At 46.0% G+C, this 18,070-nt stretch overlaps 1 long non-coding RNA gene across 1 annotated transcript in view; it reads right to left on the bottom strand.

The window, feature by feature from the left end:
* Positions 1-902: 902 nt before the first annotated feature.
* LOC101129988 (uncharacterized) overlaps positions 903-18,070 on the bottom strand; it is a 34,908-nt gene continuing 17,740 nt past the window's right edge. The window contains exons 2-3 of the long non-coding RNA XR_008671479.2: positions 3,899-4,028; positions 903-3,748 (exon numbers count right to left, since the gene is read on the bottom strand). This is a non-coding gene — a long non-coding RNA (uncharacterized lncRNA). The remainder of the gene's footprint in view (positions 3,749-3,898; positions 4,029-18,070) is intronic.

The raw sequence follows: 18,070 nt of genomic DNA, 5'->3' as shown, positions 1-18,070 counted from the left end.
TTCTAGTGAGAAAAAACTGGTCTCATTAATAAACATGTTGGAATTTAAAATGCCATCAAATCTCAATGGCCATGCTGAGTGCTAGAAGATGAGGGGGCAATGCCTTCAAAGTTCTGAGAGGAAATATTTCCCATCCTAGAGTTTGTGAACCAAAAAGTATCTGAGACAGGTCTCAATCCATTTAGAAGTTTATTTTGCCAAGGTTAAGGACATGCCTGGAAGAAAAGGACACAGAATCACAGAAACAAGTCTATGATCTGTCCCTTTCTCCAAAGATGATAGTGAGGGCTTCAATATTTAAATGGGAGAAACAGACATGGAAAAATTCATCTCTGGAGGGGATAGAGGAAGGGTATGGTAATCCACACATTGCAAGAGGAGAAGAGCAGCTAGGGAATAGTCAGTTACATATCTGTCTCCTGCTCAGTAAATCGGCACTTTACATAAGATAAGGTGAACATGGAGTAGCTACCTGTGGAGATATTTAATCTTTTATCTGTAGCCATCTACTTAGGAGCAAAAGAAAAGGCAGTTTCTTGCATGACTCAGCTTTCAGCTTCTTTTTTTTTTTTTCCTTTTGGCATACTGAATTGGGGTCCTGAGTTTTTATTTTCCTTTCACAAGTTCAACATCCAGTCGCATTATTAATCAAAGGTTAGGGTCAAACAAAAACATTGTCAGATAAGGAGGGGCTCAAAAAAATGGGTCTCCTGTGCACCCTTTCTTAGGAAGCTACTGGAGAACAGGCTTTAGCAACAGAAGATAATAAGAAAGGGAAAAATGCATGTTAAAAGATAATTTTCAAAAACAGGTTAAATGATAACTCAATATAGATATAAAAATGAATATGTGCTGTAACAGTCCATTTGCACACTGCTGTAAAGAACTACCTGAAACTGGGTAATTTATAAAGGAAAGAAGTTTAATTAACTCACAGTTCCACATGGCTGGGGAGACCTCAGGAAACTTAACAATCACGGCAGAAAGCGAAGGAAAAGCGAGCACCTTTTTCACAAAGTGGCCAGAGAGAGAGAGAGAGAGAAGGGGGAACTGCCAAACACTTTTAAACCATCAGATCTCGTGAGAACTCATTCACTATATGGGAACACCATGGGGAAAACCGCCCCCCATGATCCAATCATCCCCTACCAGGTCCATCGCTTGACACACAGGGGGATTACGATTCAAGATGAGATTTGGTGGGGACACAGAGCTAAACAATATCACATGCTGCTCAAGATTATGTTTAACTCCTCTGTGAAGAAACTGAAGAGGTGTGACAGCCAATTCAAAGGAGAATCTGAAGGACAGGCACATTTATTGATCAGAAATATTGAAATGGCCTGGGCACAGTGGCAAATGCCTGTAATCCCAGCAAGTTGGGAGGCCAAGATGGGAGGATCACTTGAGCCCAGGAGTTTGAGACCAACCAGGGAAACATAGGGAGAGCCCACCTCTATAATTTTTTTTTAATTAGCCAGATATGATGACACATGCCTGTAGTCCTAGCTGCTTGGGAGGCTGAAGTGGGAGGATCTCTTGAGCCCAGGAGGTTGAGACTACAGTGAGCCATGATTGTACCACTGCACTCTGGCCTGGCACAGAGGGAGATAACCTAAAAAAAAAGAAAAGAAGGAAGAGAAGAGAAATATTGAAATGAATGTGTAAAATGGAAGCAAACTAGGGGATTTGGGGGGAAGTGAGGAACGGTTGTCTCTCTTCAAAACATAAGCATTTCCATATCCATAGACAAGAATTATTTTTCATTGCTATCGGTTATCTGTAGCTTTCAGAATGGTAAAAAAGGTCCCATAGAATTGGAATCAGATAACCTGGAAGAGTATGCCCTAGATAGAGAAATATTCTGTTCCTTGCCTCCCACTGAAGCAGAGTGTTTTCTACAAATGCAATCCAGGTAAAGGAGAATACCTGTTAGGAAGCCTGGGAAGAGCATTCTGGGGTGGGGTTGGGACAGGCTGAGAGATGCCAATCAACTTGTGAATACACAGCTAAACAAACTCAACAAAACATGATTTGCTTTTGTTTTCTTGAGACAGAGTCTCACTCTGTCACCCAGGCTGAAGTGCAGTGGCATGATCTTGACTCACTGCAACCTCCACCTCCTGGGTTCAAGCAATTCTCCTTCCTCATCCTCCCAAGTAGCTGGGACTACAGGTACCTGCCACCATGCCTGGCTAAGTTTTTTATATTTTTTAGTAGAGACACAGTTTTGCCATGTTGGCCAGCCTGGTCTTGAACTCCTGACCTCAACACCATGCCTGGCCTAAACAAAATATGTTTTAAAAGTCTTCTCCCAGGCTGGGCATGGTGGCTCCCACCTGTAATCCCAGAACTTTGAGAAGCTAAGGCAGGGGTATTGCTTGAACCCAGGAGTTCAATACCAGCCAGGGCATCATACTGTGACCCCCATCTCTATAAAAATAAAATAAAAATCTTATCCCTGTAATCCCACCAATTTGGGAGGCTGTGGTGGTAGGATCACTTGAGGCCAGAAGTTTGAGACCAGCCTGGGCAACACAGTAAGACCTCCATCTATACAAAAAGTTTTAAAATTAACCAGGCATGGTGGCGCATTTGTGTAGTCTCAGCTACTTGGGAGGCTGAGAAGGGAGGATCACTTGAGCCCAGGGAGGTAGAGGCTGCAGTAACCCATGATCGCACCACTGCACTCCAGCCTGGACGATAGAGTGAGATCATTAACAAATGAAAAGAGTCAAGCTCTGTAAAATATTTGAAGAGATTTATTCTGAGCCAAATATGAGTGACCATGGCCTGTAACACAGCCCTCAGGAGATCCTGAGAACTATGCCCAAGGTGGTCAGGGTGCAGCTTGGTTTTATACATTTTAGGGAGACATGAGATGTCAATCAAATACATTTAAGAAATACGTTGGTTCTGTCCAGAAAGGTGGGACAACTTGAATTGCTGGGCGGAGGTTGGGGGCTCCTAGGTTACAGGTAGATTTAAAATTGACTGGTTGACAATTGGTTGAGTTTATCTAAAGATCTGGGCTCAATAGAAAGAAAATGTCTGTGCTGTGATAGGAGGTTGTGGAGACCAAAGTTCTACCATGCAGATGAAGCCTCCGGGTAGCAGGCTTCAGAGAAAATAGATTGTAAATGCTTCTCATCAGAGAGGTATAACGAGTCCTGTCTGACCTCTACTTCCCATCATGGCCTGAACCAGTCTTTCAGGTTAAAAGTACCCTGGCCCAGGAGGAAGTCCATTCAGATGGTTGCAGGGAGGGCGGGGCTTAGAATTTTATTTTTGGTTTACATCCTGTCTCAAAAGAAAAAAAAAAGAATAAAAGAGTTTTTGGTTTACACCCTGTCTCAAAAAAAAAAAAAAAATGAAAGAAAAGAAAAATCTCAAGGACATCTAAAAGCTGGTAAGACAGAAATTACCAGGCCAAAAATAAAAGGAAAGTAAATTCAGAAAGGGAAAAAAACCAGAATGGAAGCTGCTGTTTCCCTGAGCGCTTTTTCAGAACCTGAAAATCAGAACATGTTTGAGCCTCATGGAGACTGGTGGAGAAAGAAGTCCAGCCAGGCCCTGCCCGACTCTAAAGGAAAACCCAAACTTGTCGATATTTGATAAGACTATAAATTGCTTGCCTCTTTTCACTCTCTGGTGCTCCAGCAGCACAGCCCCACACCAACCTTCATCTGGAGTGTCTCAAGACCTTCTGGAATCTTCTCCCACACATACCTCCTTACACAGGTCCATTCTGTGAAAATAAGCAATTCAAAATCTAAGCTGTTGGAACTTTAAAATATTTTGAGCCTTAAGGGAATTTGATCATGGGACCTGAGTCATGTAAATAGGCAGCTGCAACCTTTGTTTCTCTGATTATAGATTAGCCTTTTTCCTTACTTACATTGTTGTGTAAAATGTCGTATATGACTGAAGGGTTCCAGGGAAGACCCCTTTCCTCTTCACTGTTGATCTTCATTATAGATTAACTCCCTCTTTCCTCTCTGACGGAGACTTCATGACCATCACATTGTCTGGGATAGAATGTTAAACACATTCTTAAATTGGAAAGGAAATGAAAACAAGCTGTAGAGAAAAGAAAACAAGGTGGAGGCAGGGGAACAACCTATAATTAATTATAGGTTGTAACTCATAAACCAGCCTTGCATAGAAAATGTTAAACAAGAAAGTTAAAACAAGAAAAGTTATACAAGAAAATGTTCTACAAGGTTACTAAATGTCTTTGCTTTCTGCCTATGTAAGCAAGACTTTAACTTTTAACTTCAGGGCCCTGGCCCCATTTTCCTAGAGTCTGTGTGTCTCAGATGGCCATTCCCAGCTTTTGGCTTGAATAAACTCTTTAAAACTGGATTCTGGGCAGGGTGCAGCGGCTCACGCCTGTAATCCCAACACTTTGAGAAGCTGAGACAGGAGAAATCACTTGAGCCCAGGAGTTCGAAACCAGCCTGGTCAATAAAGTGAGACCGATTAAAGAGAAGTAAACTTAAAAACGAACAAAAACAACTTTGTTTTTAAAACTTAAAAACTTAAAAACAACAAAAACCCTGGATTCTGATCCTTTCAATTACTTTATGTTGACAATTCTACTATGGGTGCTGCCCAATCAGCCTTGTAAAGCACAGGGCTGACCACTTCAACTCCCTGCTGAGGGCTGAATCTGGAATAAAATCCAGATTCCAGAGCTACAGTGCCCTTAGATCTGGGGCTCTTGCTTTTGTACTTCTGTTTTTCCACTTTACTTAGCTGAAGCACATTCCCTACAGCAAGCTAAGAAAGGAAAAGGTCCATTCCCAAACCCTTCGCTCCCTAGACCACTGCTCTGTGTGCAGACAACGAAAACAGCCGTGAGTTCACAGAAAAGGGAAGGACTAACTGCCCGGGGCAGGCTTCAAGGAATGCCTGTTAAGCCCCAGGGAGGAAGTGGCTGTTGACTTGGGAAGAGTCCGTTGGGCAGTCAAGGGCTAAGGTGGTGGTTGACATGAAGGCAAATTTTCCATGCCCTGGTGAGAAGTTGGAATCCTTGCTGTGAACATTGGGTAGTACAGTTTGCAGGACCATTTGCTTGGCTATTGGGTCCCACCTGTTGACAGGTGCCAAGCCTGATTTTCCTTGGCCTTCCCTCCTGATTTAGCTGAACACCAACCTTCTCAACACAACCCCGAAGTACACCTTGCTAAGTTTTTAACAGAGCTGCTAGATTTCAAGGCATGATTCTCAGCACTGTGTCCGGAATTGGTGGGTTCTTGGTCTCACTGACTTCAAGAATGAAGCCGTGGACCCTCGCGGTGAGTGTTACAGCTCTTAAGGTGGCGTGTCTGGAGTCTGTCCCTTCTGATGTTCAGATGTGTTCGGAGTTTCTTCCTTCTGGTGGGTTCGTGGTCTCGCTGGCTCAGGAGTGAAGCTGCAGACCTTCGCGGTGAGTGTTACAGCTCTTAAGGTAGCGTGTCTGGAGTTGTTCATTCCTCCCAGTGGGCTCGTGGTCTTGCTGGGCTCAGGAGTGAAGCTGCAGATCTTCGCGGTGAGTGTTACAGCTCATAAAAGCAGCGTGGACCCAAAGAATGAGCAGTAGCAAGATTTATTGCAAAGAGCAAAAGAACAAAGCTTCCACAGTGTGGAAGGGGACCCGAGCGGGTTGCCAATGCTGGCTCGGGCAGCCTGCTTTTATTCTCTTATCTGGCCCCACCCACATCCTGCTGATTGGTATAGGGATAAGCAAGTACCTAGCCACCACCATCTTTGCTACCAGCGTGGCTCACCTGCCTAGCTCAAACCTTCATGGAGCTGTGATCTGTACCCCAGGATACAAACAAAAGTGGGCACCATCCCATGGTCCATATCAATTCATGACCAGCTCCCAGAGGACCCTCCTGCTGCCATGCTGATCCTCAGGCTGCAGACCTGCTTGACTCTTCACACCTGGCTACTACTGCACTACAGGATTCTCAATATGACCCCTCCATCCACCCAGCTGCCAGGACCAGAAACCCTGGCCATGCAGTAAGAATTCACTCAACAAACACTGAGACCCAACTCTGGTCAGGCACTGGGGACAAATCAGATGTGGCTCTACCCTGCTGCAGCTTGCAGTGTGACTGGGAGTGATGACAGTCCCTAGCCTCAGCCTGTCACCTTGCATCCGTCAGTCCCACATCAGCCCGTTTACCTCAGGCTCAGATTGTCCATCGCAGGGACCGTGCAGCTCAGTGTTGGCCCTGCCTCTGGGCTTGCCCCTCCAGCTCCCTCTTCACTCTGCTTCCAGAGATACATTGCCCATTCTAATTTAATTTTACCTCTTCCCAAATAAAACTCCTCAGTAGATGCCAATTTTTTTAAGGATAAAATTAACCACCTTGTTTTGGCACCCACAGGACTGCATGACCCTCACGCCAGGCCCCCAGCTCAGACATGTTGGTCCAGATGGAGCACCTGGCAGTTCCTTGAATGGGTCACACCCATCACACCTCACACTGCTGCCATGCTGGCCTTGTGCCATGAATGTCCCGCCTCCTCCTGCATGGTGCCTTGGTCAGATAGGCTTCGACTTGTCTCCCATATTTCAGAAAGTCTTCCCTGCCCCTCCAAACCAGGCTCCATGCCCTCTGGTTCCCCATAGCGCCCAAGCCACGCTCTGCAGCAGCACACATCGTACTGAATGGTAAATATTTACAGTCTGTCTTCTACACTAGACCATGAGGGCCTTGAGGACGAAGACAATAAAGCCATTCATTTCTGCATCATCAGAAACTAGCCCAGCACTCAGTATGTATGTACCTGGTGAATATTTACTATATGAATGAATGTAATGATTGAGTAATGTGTCTAGACTTCATGTTTGGCCCACCGGCACTAATAATACCTCCTTAATCTTTCTCTTCTGACACTCAACTTATGACCCCCTGACTTGGATTCCCATTAAGGACTGAAAGTTTGTGTTTCCCCCCAATTCCTAGGTTGACACCCTGACTTCCAATGTGACTGTGTTTGGAGGTAGCACCCTCAAAGGTAGACAGCAGCAGTTTATTGATCCTGGGCCACTTTCCAGAGACCACTCTCCTAGGACAGACCATTGAACTCTTATGGATCCTCCTGGGACCAGTCACAGCAATTTGGATTTATCTACCCCAGAAGGTAAATGGGTCAAAACAACACATTAATTAGATTAACTCCAAGGCAAAATTCTGTCTTTTTTTTAACTTTTTATTGAGAAATAATGGTAGATTTGCATACAGTTGGAAGAAATAATATGAGAGATTCCATATATTCTTCATTCACTTTTCTCCTATGGTTCTCCTTGGTTTCATCATAACCAAGAAAGCCCTGGTTGATAATCCACTGTATTCAGATATGACCCATCATATTGGATATGATCCACTGTATCAGATTTCCTTTTACATGCACTCATTTGTGTGTGTGCGTGTGTACGTGCACATTTAGTTATATGCAATTTATCACATGCACAGATTCATGTAATCACCACCACAATCAAGATACAAAACAGTTCCATCAAAGGGACCCCTCAAGCCACCCTTCTATTGCCAGAGCCACCTCCTCCCCACTCACCTGGCAAGTACTAATCTAGTCACCATTTCCATACTTCTGTTCTTTCAAGATTGCCATCAAAATGCAATCATACAGTATATAACATTTTCGAATTGACATTATCCACTCAGCATAATTATCTGGAAATTCATCCAAATTGTTGTATCTGTTAATAGTTCACTCCTCATTATCAATGAATAGTATTCCATGGTATGCACATACAACAGTTTAACCATTCACCTGTGCAAGGAAATGTGAATGGCTTCCAGTCTCGATTTTGAATACAGTTGCTAGGAACATTTGGGTACAGGTTTTGTGTGAACATCAGTTTTTATTTCTGGGTTTATGGTAGTTGCATGTTTACTTTTACAAGAAACTGCCAAGCTGTTTTCCAAAGTGGCTGTACCATTTTATACTCCCACCAGCAATGTAGGAGAGATCTAGTTTTTCCACATTCTTGCCAGCATTTGGTGTCTTCATTATTTTGTATTCTAGCCATTCTGATAGGTGTATAGGGGTATCTCGTGATTTTAATTTGCACTCATTTAATGGCTAATGAGGTTGGATATGGTTTCATGTGGTTATTTACCATCTCTATATCCTCTTTGGTGAAATGTCTGTTCACATTTTTTCCTCATTTTCTAAGTAGATTGGTTTTTTACTGTTGAGCTTTGAGCATTCTTTGTATATTCTAGCAACTAGGAATATGGGCTCTATCTGGAAGGAATTCTGATGGATATAGTTACTTAGCTATTACATCACTTTATATACAGAGTTTGGCAACCAAATTTTCAAATCAGGAATCCAAGGAAGAAGAAAACAATGAGTAAGAGACATCCTCAGTGTGGAAATTTTGAGAATGGCTTACAATGTCTCAGTATCTCAGACTGCTGGCTTCTGAGGAGCCCCACTAAGACCCTGCTGTCCCCATGTTGGCCTGTCTGGGGCAGGCAGCCTGATTCTTATCCATCAGGTACCAACAGCCTCAATGACATGGGGCAGACATCCCTGACACCATTGCCAATCAAAGCCCATTACCAGCCCTGCTGTCCCACCCGCCATCACTGTCTTTCTTGTGCAGGTAGCTGGCATGGGAGACACAGAACAATTTATGAGCCACAGCCTCAGGGCTTGGTTTGGCCAACAGAATCAGAAATCCAGCTTGAAGGCTGCTGCTATATTTCACCCTTCCACTTCCCTTTGAACACGTTTCAGAGCTATTGATCTTAAAAGTAGAAGATTAGTCACTTCAAAATGAGGCTCAGAGAGTGTGCTACAGAGGAGAGCTGTTCTGAGGATTACAGGCAGCTGCCCCTCCTCCTTCTACCCCTCCACTCCAGCATCCTCATCTAGGCCCCTGGGGCAGGTCTCCCAACTGGAAACTCCTCAACAGTGAGGGCAGGACAATTAAAAGAGGCCAAGCATGTAAAATGCCACAGTAGATGATCAATAAATGTTGGACAAAAATCTAAGCATGCTGGCACAGGGGCAGCAACAGGGAGCTACCACGCCTGAGATCCTGTTTCCCAGAGGCCTCCTGGTCAATGTTTCACAATCCAGAGTCAACCTTCAACCTTGCATTCATAAAAACTGAATTTTCCAATTCTCAGTAGATGTCCACTAACCTAGCCCACAGGAGTGAAGCAAGAAGCAGAAGGCCAGTTTATTAATTTATTAAAACAATGCAAGGTGTAACTCTTTAGGGACCAGAGCAGCCCAAGCCTATGTGAGACTGCCTTCTCCACTGTCAGCAGATTGGCAGGGAGCCTGGCATGGCTTAACGAACAAGAGGCAAAGCCTGAGAAGCCAGTTTGGACCCAGGCATCAAACATGGCAGCCCAGGCTCTTAACTGCTGTGCTATGCTCCCTCCAGCAGGTTCCAACCGAAACTAACTTGGGGCCTGTCCACCCACAGCCGCCTGTGTCTGTTTCTTGTTTTCCCAGGGAGGCCATTCGCCCAATCTCAGATGGATCCCAAAACGTCACCCAAATTAGGGGCTTCACCAAAATCGCCCCCAGGAAGGGAAAATCCGTCTTCCCAGTACTTCAGGCTCTCTTGTCAGAGCGTTGGTCTGAGCTGGCTACTCTCAGCCTACAGAAAAAACGAGCATCCCAGCTGGGCGCGGTGGCTCACGCCTGTAATCCCAGACCATCCTGGCTAACACGGTGAAACCCCGTCTCTACTAAAAAAACAAAAAAATTAGCCGTGCGTGGTGGTGGGTGCCTGTGGTCCCACCTACTTGGGAGGCTGAGGCAGGAGCATGGCGTGAACCCGGGAGGTGGAGGTTGCAGTGAGCTGAGATCGTGCCACTGCACCCCAGCCTGGGCGACAAGAGTGAGGAGACTCGTCTCAAAACAAAAACAAAAACAAAACAAAACAAAAAAAGAACATCCCCAGATATGCTAGATCTGTTTAGCTCTTCTGTTTGCAAGCAACAAATATTAAATAGCTCAACCCAAATGGCCATAAGCAAAAACGAAAATATGTTCATATAATGGGAAAGTCTAGGGGGAGGGGGAGGGGTAGGCCCCGCTGGATTCAGGTCTCAACCTGTGGGGCCAGAACTGGGAAGGTGGCTGCCTCAGTGACACCATCTTTTGTTGACAACCAGAAGATTGGAGAGGGGACAATCGGCTTCCTCAATGACCAAAACAAGTCTAGGATTGGGGCTCTTTGGCTCTGCAGCCAGAGCTGGTTCATGTGCTCATCCCTGAGCCAATCACTATCATCAGAGGGGGACCTGAGGTTCTGATTGGCCAGGCCTGAGTTGCATGCTCCCAGAAGCAGGGAGGAGGTCACCCTCATTAGAAGCAAATTGTGACGACTTTCAAAGGAAATCGGGGCTAGCCATGACTAGCCATGGCTGAGTGGATGCTGATTAGCTCCAAACCACAAATGTTCACCCCCCCATGATCTGTGCTCATCTCTGCACTTGAACTCACCCCAATGCCCACACCTGGAACAATCTCGTGTTCATCCCACCACTACTCCATCCTACACTCCTGTTCACTAAAAAACCCAGAGCCTGCCTCCACCAACCAGCCTTCCCTGATTATCTCAGCCCACACATACCCTTCCTCGGCACTCTGAAGCCACTTACTGTCCACAAAGCTCACAGGGCACCTAGCACGGCTGCCTGGTCAAGCTCTTTGTCTTTTGGGGTGTATGTATTCTCTCCAATACAGTTCTCTAGGGCTAAGGTATATAAATTTTTTCTTTAAAGAATTGGATCGTAAATATTTTAGGCTTTGTGGGCCAGACAGTCTCTGCAGCAACCACTCAACTCTGCCATTAGAGCACAAAAGTAACCATAGACATGTAAATGAATGAGGATGGCTGTGTTCCAACAAAACTTTATTTGCAAAAACAGGTGGTGGGCTGGGTTTAGCCCAAGTACTGTGGTTTGTCAACCCTTGCTCTAGGGCTTTAAGGACTGGACCTTGCCTTCTTGATTTTTGCATGTCCCATTCAAGCCAGCACAGCACTTCACACACAGGGACCGACAGTAATCAAAGCTGACTGGACAACATTGAATTATATTATTTTAGTTTCCTTCTTTTAAAAGAAACAGTAGAAAGCTGTGAAGACTATAGCCAAATAGGAATGAGTGCGTGTTCCTGGTTCACACCAAGAATGAGATGCAGGATACGCTGGGAATTTCTCTGTCCAGACTCTTCCAGAAGTCAGAAACAACCAGAGCAGCTGGTAAAAGATACTCCTCTCTGGGGCACACCTATCATAAATAAATGTAAAAGCACGCATGTCTGTGGGTGTTTTTAGTGTGTGTGTGCATGTGTGTGTACATGTGTCTGCATATATGTGTGAATGCATGTGTGTAGCATCAACACACCACCAACAGGCATCCACGTTGCTGGCATCCATGATGCCAGCCCCATCATCCTGCTGAATCCACTTCCTCCTCAAAGACCCTGCCAAGACTGTCCCATAGCGTGCATCTCTGTGACTATCTCTGGGAATAGAGATGGTTCAAGCCTGGGCCATTCTGTGATTCCACGCTAGGCATTTTGGGACCCCTTTGTTCTGTCTGGAGGGCCATGAGCTACAGAAGTCATGTGGAGGGCCATGAGCTAGAGGAAAAGTGAGTGTTTTTAATGAGAGTATTGCTCCCTCTTGGTCTTAAAGAGCCAATTGTGTCTTTGAGCTGAAAGCCGTGGGAAGGAGCACAGGAAAGAGAATGAATGGACTTGGGTTCTGAAAACCATCTTTCCTGCTGCTGGGAGGGGTTGATGGGCCCTCTTGGGGTTCCCCACTTCTATTGAGCCCCAGATGTCCTCCCTTTTATGCCTCCTGCTTTCCTGCCTCACTGGGCTTTGTGATAGCATCTGAGCTCTACCACGTATTTACCGTGGGATCCTGAACAAGGTGTGTTGTCAAACTGAGTCTCAACCACTCATCTGCACATTAGGAATCAAATCTATTTCTTAGGACAGTTGTGACAATGGAAGATGATGCATGTGAAGTTCCTGAGACACAATTTACTCTCAGAAATGGCAGCCAGCATTAATATTAATAATTCTACTTATTATTATTAGCAATTACCTAAAATGCTTCATGATCTTCAGCTGTGTTCATGTGGCCTTATTCTCCTAGAAGGCCCTCCAACCCATCCCCACTCCATGGTGCCCACTTCCTCACAAAGGGACAAAAGCATTTCCCTAGCCATTCTTCATAAATACCACTAACTCTTTCATACAACCTTCATGAGTCTTCTGACTCAAACCATAGTGGAGGCCTTGTCTTGTTCTGAGAAGCCATATGGCAAGGTGGAAAAAGAACCCAGGAACGGTTGTTCAACCTGGGCATAAGGCAGGGCTCTCCAGAGAAAGAGAACCGTTGGGATATACATGAGGAGATTTATTATGGGAATTGGCTCTTGAGACTATAGAGGCTGAGAAGCCCCATGACCTGTTTTCTGCAAGCTGGAGAACCAGGAATGTTAGTGGTGTAATTTTGTCCAAGTCTAAAGGCCTGACAATTGAGATAGGGTTGGGGGACAGCTGCTATAAGTTACTGGGTTCAAACACCCCAGAACTAAGCTCTCTAATGTCCAAGGACAGAAGGAGATGGATGTCCCAGTCAGAGAAAGGAGGGAGAATTCGCCTTTCCTCTGTGTTTTTGTTCAATCTGGGTTCTCAGTAAATTGGATGATGCCCACTTACTTGGTGAGAACAGGTCTTCTTTACTCAGTCTACCCATGCAAATGCTAATCTCTTCCAGAAACACTCTTACAGACACACCCAGAAAGAGTGCTTTACCAGCTATCTGGGCATCACTTTGCACAGTCAAGTTGACACATACAATGAAGCGTTACAACCTGAGTTCAAATTCTTGCTCTGTTGCTCGCTATCTGGATACCTAGGACAACCCTCAACCTCTCTGAGCCTCACTTCTGCAAAAATGCAGTTGACTCTTGACTCTATGGGGTCACTGTGAGGAATTGTTAAGGTGACAGTGAATGGTACGTTGGAGGAGCTCCAAAAATAAAGGCTCATGTTCAATAAATGCTGTCAACCCACAAAAACATTTCTTATACCTGCAATACGAACTTGATTTCCACAAATAATACAACATTTTTCTTAGTCTACGTTTTTTCCTAAGGAACCACCCAATGGCACAGAAAATGAATTCCCACTTCCACCTTCCTGGTGGCTTGGACAACTCTCTGTCCTTCAGTGTCCTTGCTACATTCTCCCTCTCCCATTTGTGCTGTCATCAGCTCCATCAAAGCAGGAGAAAGAGGCAGGAATTAGGTCTTTATCATGATTGCTTAGACTGTTCTGCTAGTGTTCATTGAAAGACCTTTTTTTCTTTTTTTCTAGTTCAAAATTCAAAAACTAAGAGCAAGGTCTTCCTTACCTAAATTCAAGTAGACATCTTCATTAAAAAAAAAAAAAATAAAGACTCAGAAGCCATAAGGGAAACAAGCAAATGTTCATGCTCCCCCTCATTCTCCCTTGACTCAGCAGGGAGAAACTGGTCACAAGGCTTCCCCCGGCAGGCAGAGGCCACACAGAGAAGAGTGTGCATCACCAGCGGCCTGTGGATGCCCAGAGAAGCGGGTCTTATCTGGTCAAGGGAAGAACAATGTTTTTATCCACTGGTCATTGCATTCAGTGGTCCAAAAGTGTTTACTGAGCACCTACTGTGTGCAAGGCATCATGCTACATGCTGGTGTGACCCTAGGGGAAGAAAGAAGTCAACACTGTTCTGGAGTTTCTCAAAACCCTAGGGAGCCAGCCCTAGGCCTTCTCTTCTGTGGGGCTGGCCTGTCTCAAGAGGGGCCTGACAGGGACCCCACAAGTTCTTTTAAATGATGCTTCCCCAACACTACAATGCTTTTATATTTTAAATACCATGTTGATCCTAAATCCAAACTGCTGCCTCATCCTAAAGTCCTTGGGGATCTAGGTCCCCAGAATTAATTGCTATCCAGGTCAGGAGGTATCTGTTCATCTTCTTTTCCATCAGGGCAAAATGTCTGATCCTGACTGGCCCTTAACTAAGAGCTGGAGAACACAGCAGCTTCACTGCACTCCTAAAGAGGAAAACAAAAAAGAACAAAGCTCAAAAGGGCATGGAGAGAGGGTCTTGCATGGGAGGGACCCTAAGCTCAGTGAGTACAGCACAGATCCATGTTGGAAGGCTGAGCACGTTGTTCTGTAGAGTTGTGGGGTCTATTTACCTGCTAATTAGTACCAGGAACTTCATCCGTCCACAAAGACATCTCTTACACCCACAAAATGAATTTTGTATTTCACAAATAATGCAGTTTCTCTTAAATCAGCACTTTTCTTCTCTAAGAATCCTCCCAGCTGCACAGAAAAATTAAAAATATTCCCAGAGAATGGGGTTTATAAAAACACTTCAAAATCTCAAGAAATGGATATAGCTATAGAAAAAGGTCTCAGAAACTGCCACCACCATTGCAGACAAGGTGACTCAAGGTTGGTGTGGACAGTGGCCTCATCAGATAGGGATATGGTCCTGCCTTGCAAGACTGTGGTTAGGGCATCACAGAGATAACCACCGGCAGGAATGGGCAGCTGCCCCCAGACTCCCCCTCCCCCCGTCCCTCCTTTCCTTGGCCTTGGCTGACAGCACAGCAGCCTAAAGTGGCCTGAATATTGGGGTTTTGAAAGTCTCCAGAAATGCTCCCAGGAAAGTGAGCCCCGCACAAGCCCAGACAACAGGTTTACAAGGCTTTAGATGTCTTCTGTGCTTTACTGCACCCCAACTCTCAGCTCTCGAGGCCACCACCCCACGCTGACTCTTCCTTCACTTTTGGCCCTCAGTTCAGTTCCTCAGCAGTTACTAGATTGTGCCGTTCGGGAGGAAGAATTGTTTGAGTCACAGCCCTCCTCCTGTCCCCAGCTCTCCTGCATCTGCTTTTAAGCCAGGAAGTCTGGCATCCCCATTCCCAATGAGCCTCTTGCCCCTGGAAGGAGAGTTCAGCTATGTGACTTTGGATAAGTCACCTACCCTCTCTGTGACCTTGAATGCCATGATGGGGTGCTTGGGCTTGCTCTGAAGGACATCGGAATCGACAGAAAAATTATAAGCAAGTCATTTGCATTATATTGATTTGCATTTTTAAAAAGTTCCTTCTGATGGCTTTTTGAGGGCAAAAAACACATAAATGGAAAGAAGTCTTGCATTGGAGTCAGACAGACACATCATGGTGCTGCCCTGCTCAGTGAGGTGACCCTGGGGAAGTCCTTTAGCGTGGCCACCTTGGGGTAGTCTTGTTAAAATGCAGATCTAATTCTGCAGGGAGGAGGGAGGCCTGAGAGTCTGCATTTCTCCCAAGTCCTGGGGTGATACTTCTATAATAAGACCCAATTTCCTGGGCATCTGCAGGCCACCAGTGACACCCACGTTTCCCTGCACACCGGGCCTCAGTTTCCTCATCTGTAAAATGGCATCAAGAAAACCCCAGGTGTATGGGCTGCGTGGGGTGTGAGTGAGATCTCATGCGTGGCTAGGTAGGCTTGTGCTGAGGCCCCCCTGCCCCCAGCTCCCTTCCTCCCCATTACTGCCATGCCCCAGGATGATTAGTGTCTGTTCTAAGCTCAGCACTGACTCCTTCATTTCCGCTCCTCCCTCCTTTTATAGTTGGTGTACTCTGGAACTTTGCTTGGCACTGGACTTGCCTTTCAAATGCCCTAGAAGTCTTCTTTTAGCTCTTCTCTCTTCTCAAATTCAAAATCCACAACGCTTGCCCAAGGTTTCTACAGTCCCAGAGCCATTAGAAGATTAGAATTTTGCAACACCTGCCTCTGCTGCTGCCAAGGTCCCACTTTTCATGCCAAGCAAGGCACAAGACACATTGGCCACATTCTCCTTCCAAGTGAGGGAGCAACCTGTGAGGATGGGCTTTCTAATAATAAGGCCTTAGGTCTGTAGCTTACCTGGTTCACTTCCCAGGCCCTGCAGAGTGCTGGGGTTGGGGAGGGCTTGCAGAAACCCAATGAGGAAGGGTGGGAAGCTCTGTGTGTAGGCCACTGGCCCAGAAGTTTCAGGGCCTGGGAGCTCATCCTGGCTCTGCCTCTCACTCCCACCATGACTCTGGGCAGGTCATGACCCACTGAGGCCTCAGTTTATCCATCTCTAAAAAAGACATGGAATTAAGTGTCCTCTAGGAACCCTTGCAGCCCCCCATCCTCTTGTGGTCTCCAGTCTGTAAGTGAGAAGACTCAGGGTTTCTGACTATGGGCCAGGGCTCTTTCTACCCATGATATACATGGTAGTCATACTTTATAGCCATGATACATGATACATACATCACATACATCCAAGATCAACATGGAGTGACTCCCTTCCATTGTGAAAATGAGCCATTCAACCCTACACTTCTCTCCCACTGTGGCCCCATTTCTTTGTTCTTTTTATTGCAAAACTCCTGATAGTGTTCTTGGGGAGGTTTTTAATTATGTCTGCCAATTCTCTCACACTGCTCCCAGGGAGAGATAGGGTCCATGTCTCCCACTTGAAATGGGGTAGGCTTTTGAGAGTATTTTGGCCAACAAGGTAGGGCAGAAGACCACACACACAGCTCTGCCTTGCTCACAGAAATTCTCCTTCTTACGCAGTTTCAATACCCTGAGGCCGCCATGCTGCAAGGAAGCCCAAATGAACCCCTATCCAGCAACCTCACGGAGAGACCCTGAAACTTCATGAAAAGCGAGAGAGAGATCTGCCTGATCAGCACCCAGCAAGCTCCGGCTCCAGCCACTGAGGGCCTGCATGACACTGCCTGGCAGGTCCCAAGTCAGAACTGCCCAGCCAAGCCCTTATTCTCAGAAACCATGACAGATAATAAAATGATTGCCATTGCTCTGTGCCACTAAGATGTGAGTGACAAGACAGCACTCAACACTGGAACAATCGTCTATTTGTGCTCCTGCAAATCCCTTCACCACTCCACTGCTCCTCCCAAACTGCTTTCATGACTCGTGACCATCACTGTGCCAAATCCAACAGTTTTCACCCTTCATCCTACTCAACCTGTCAGCACCATTTGACCTGAAGTCATATCCTATTATGTCATGCTCTGCTCAAAACTCCCCAGTGGCTTCCCATCTAACTTAGACTAAAAGCCAAAGTCAAGACAATGGCCAAAGGAGCTCTACCTGATCTGCTGCCCATCCCCCTTACTTTTCTCACTCAATTCCCATTACTCCACCTTCTGCTCCCTCTGCTCTGTCCACTGTGGCCTCCTGGCAATGCCTCAAACATGTTTCCACCTCAGGGTCTTTGCACTTGCTGCTCCCTTGGCCTGGAACTCCTAGATAATTGCATAGCTCTTGCCCTCATCTCCCTCAAGTGCCACTCCTCTAAAAAGCTTTCCTTAATGGCCCTTATTATTTTAAAAAATATTTATTATTATTATTATTATTTTTGAGACAGTTTTGCTCTGTCACCCAGGCTGGAATGCAGTGGTGCAATCTCGGCTCACTGCCACCTCCACCTCTTGGGTTCAAGGGATTCTCCCACCTCAGTCTCCCAAGTAGCTGGGATTACAGGCACCGGCCACCAAGCCTAGCTAATTTACATATTTTTAGTAGACACGAGGTTTCACCGTGTTAGTCAGGATGGTCTCGATCTCCCGACCTCGTGATCCACCCACCTCGGCCTCCCAAAGTGCTGGGATTACAGGCATGAGCCACTGCGTCTAGCCCCTTATTTAAAATAGACACCCACCTGCTGGGCACGGTGGCTCACACCTGTAATCCCAGCACTTTGGGAGGCCGAGGCGGACGGATCACGAGGTCAGGAGATCAAGACCATCCTGGCTAACACAGTGAAACCCAGCCTCTACTAAAAATACAAAAAATTAGCCGGGCATGGTGGCGGGCGCCGTAGCCCCAGCTACTAGGGAAGCTAAGGCAGAAGAATGGCATGAACCCGGGAGGCAGAGCTTGCAGTGAGCCAGTATCGCACCACTGCACTCCAGCCTGGGCAACAGAGTGAGACTCCATCTCCAGACACCCACTA

The sequence above is a fragment of the Gorilla gorilla genome, chromosome 15 (assembly GCF_029281585.2).
Source record: "Gorilla gorilla gorilla isolate KB3781 chromosome 15, NHGRI_mGorGor1-v2.1_pri, whole genome shotgun sequence".
Classification (NCBI taxonomy): Eukaryota; Metazoa; Chordata; class Mammalia; order Primates; family Hominidae; genus Gorilla; species Gorilla gorilla.
This window is presented reverse-complemented; position numbering and strand designations above follow the sequence as displayed.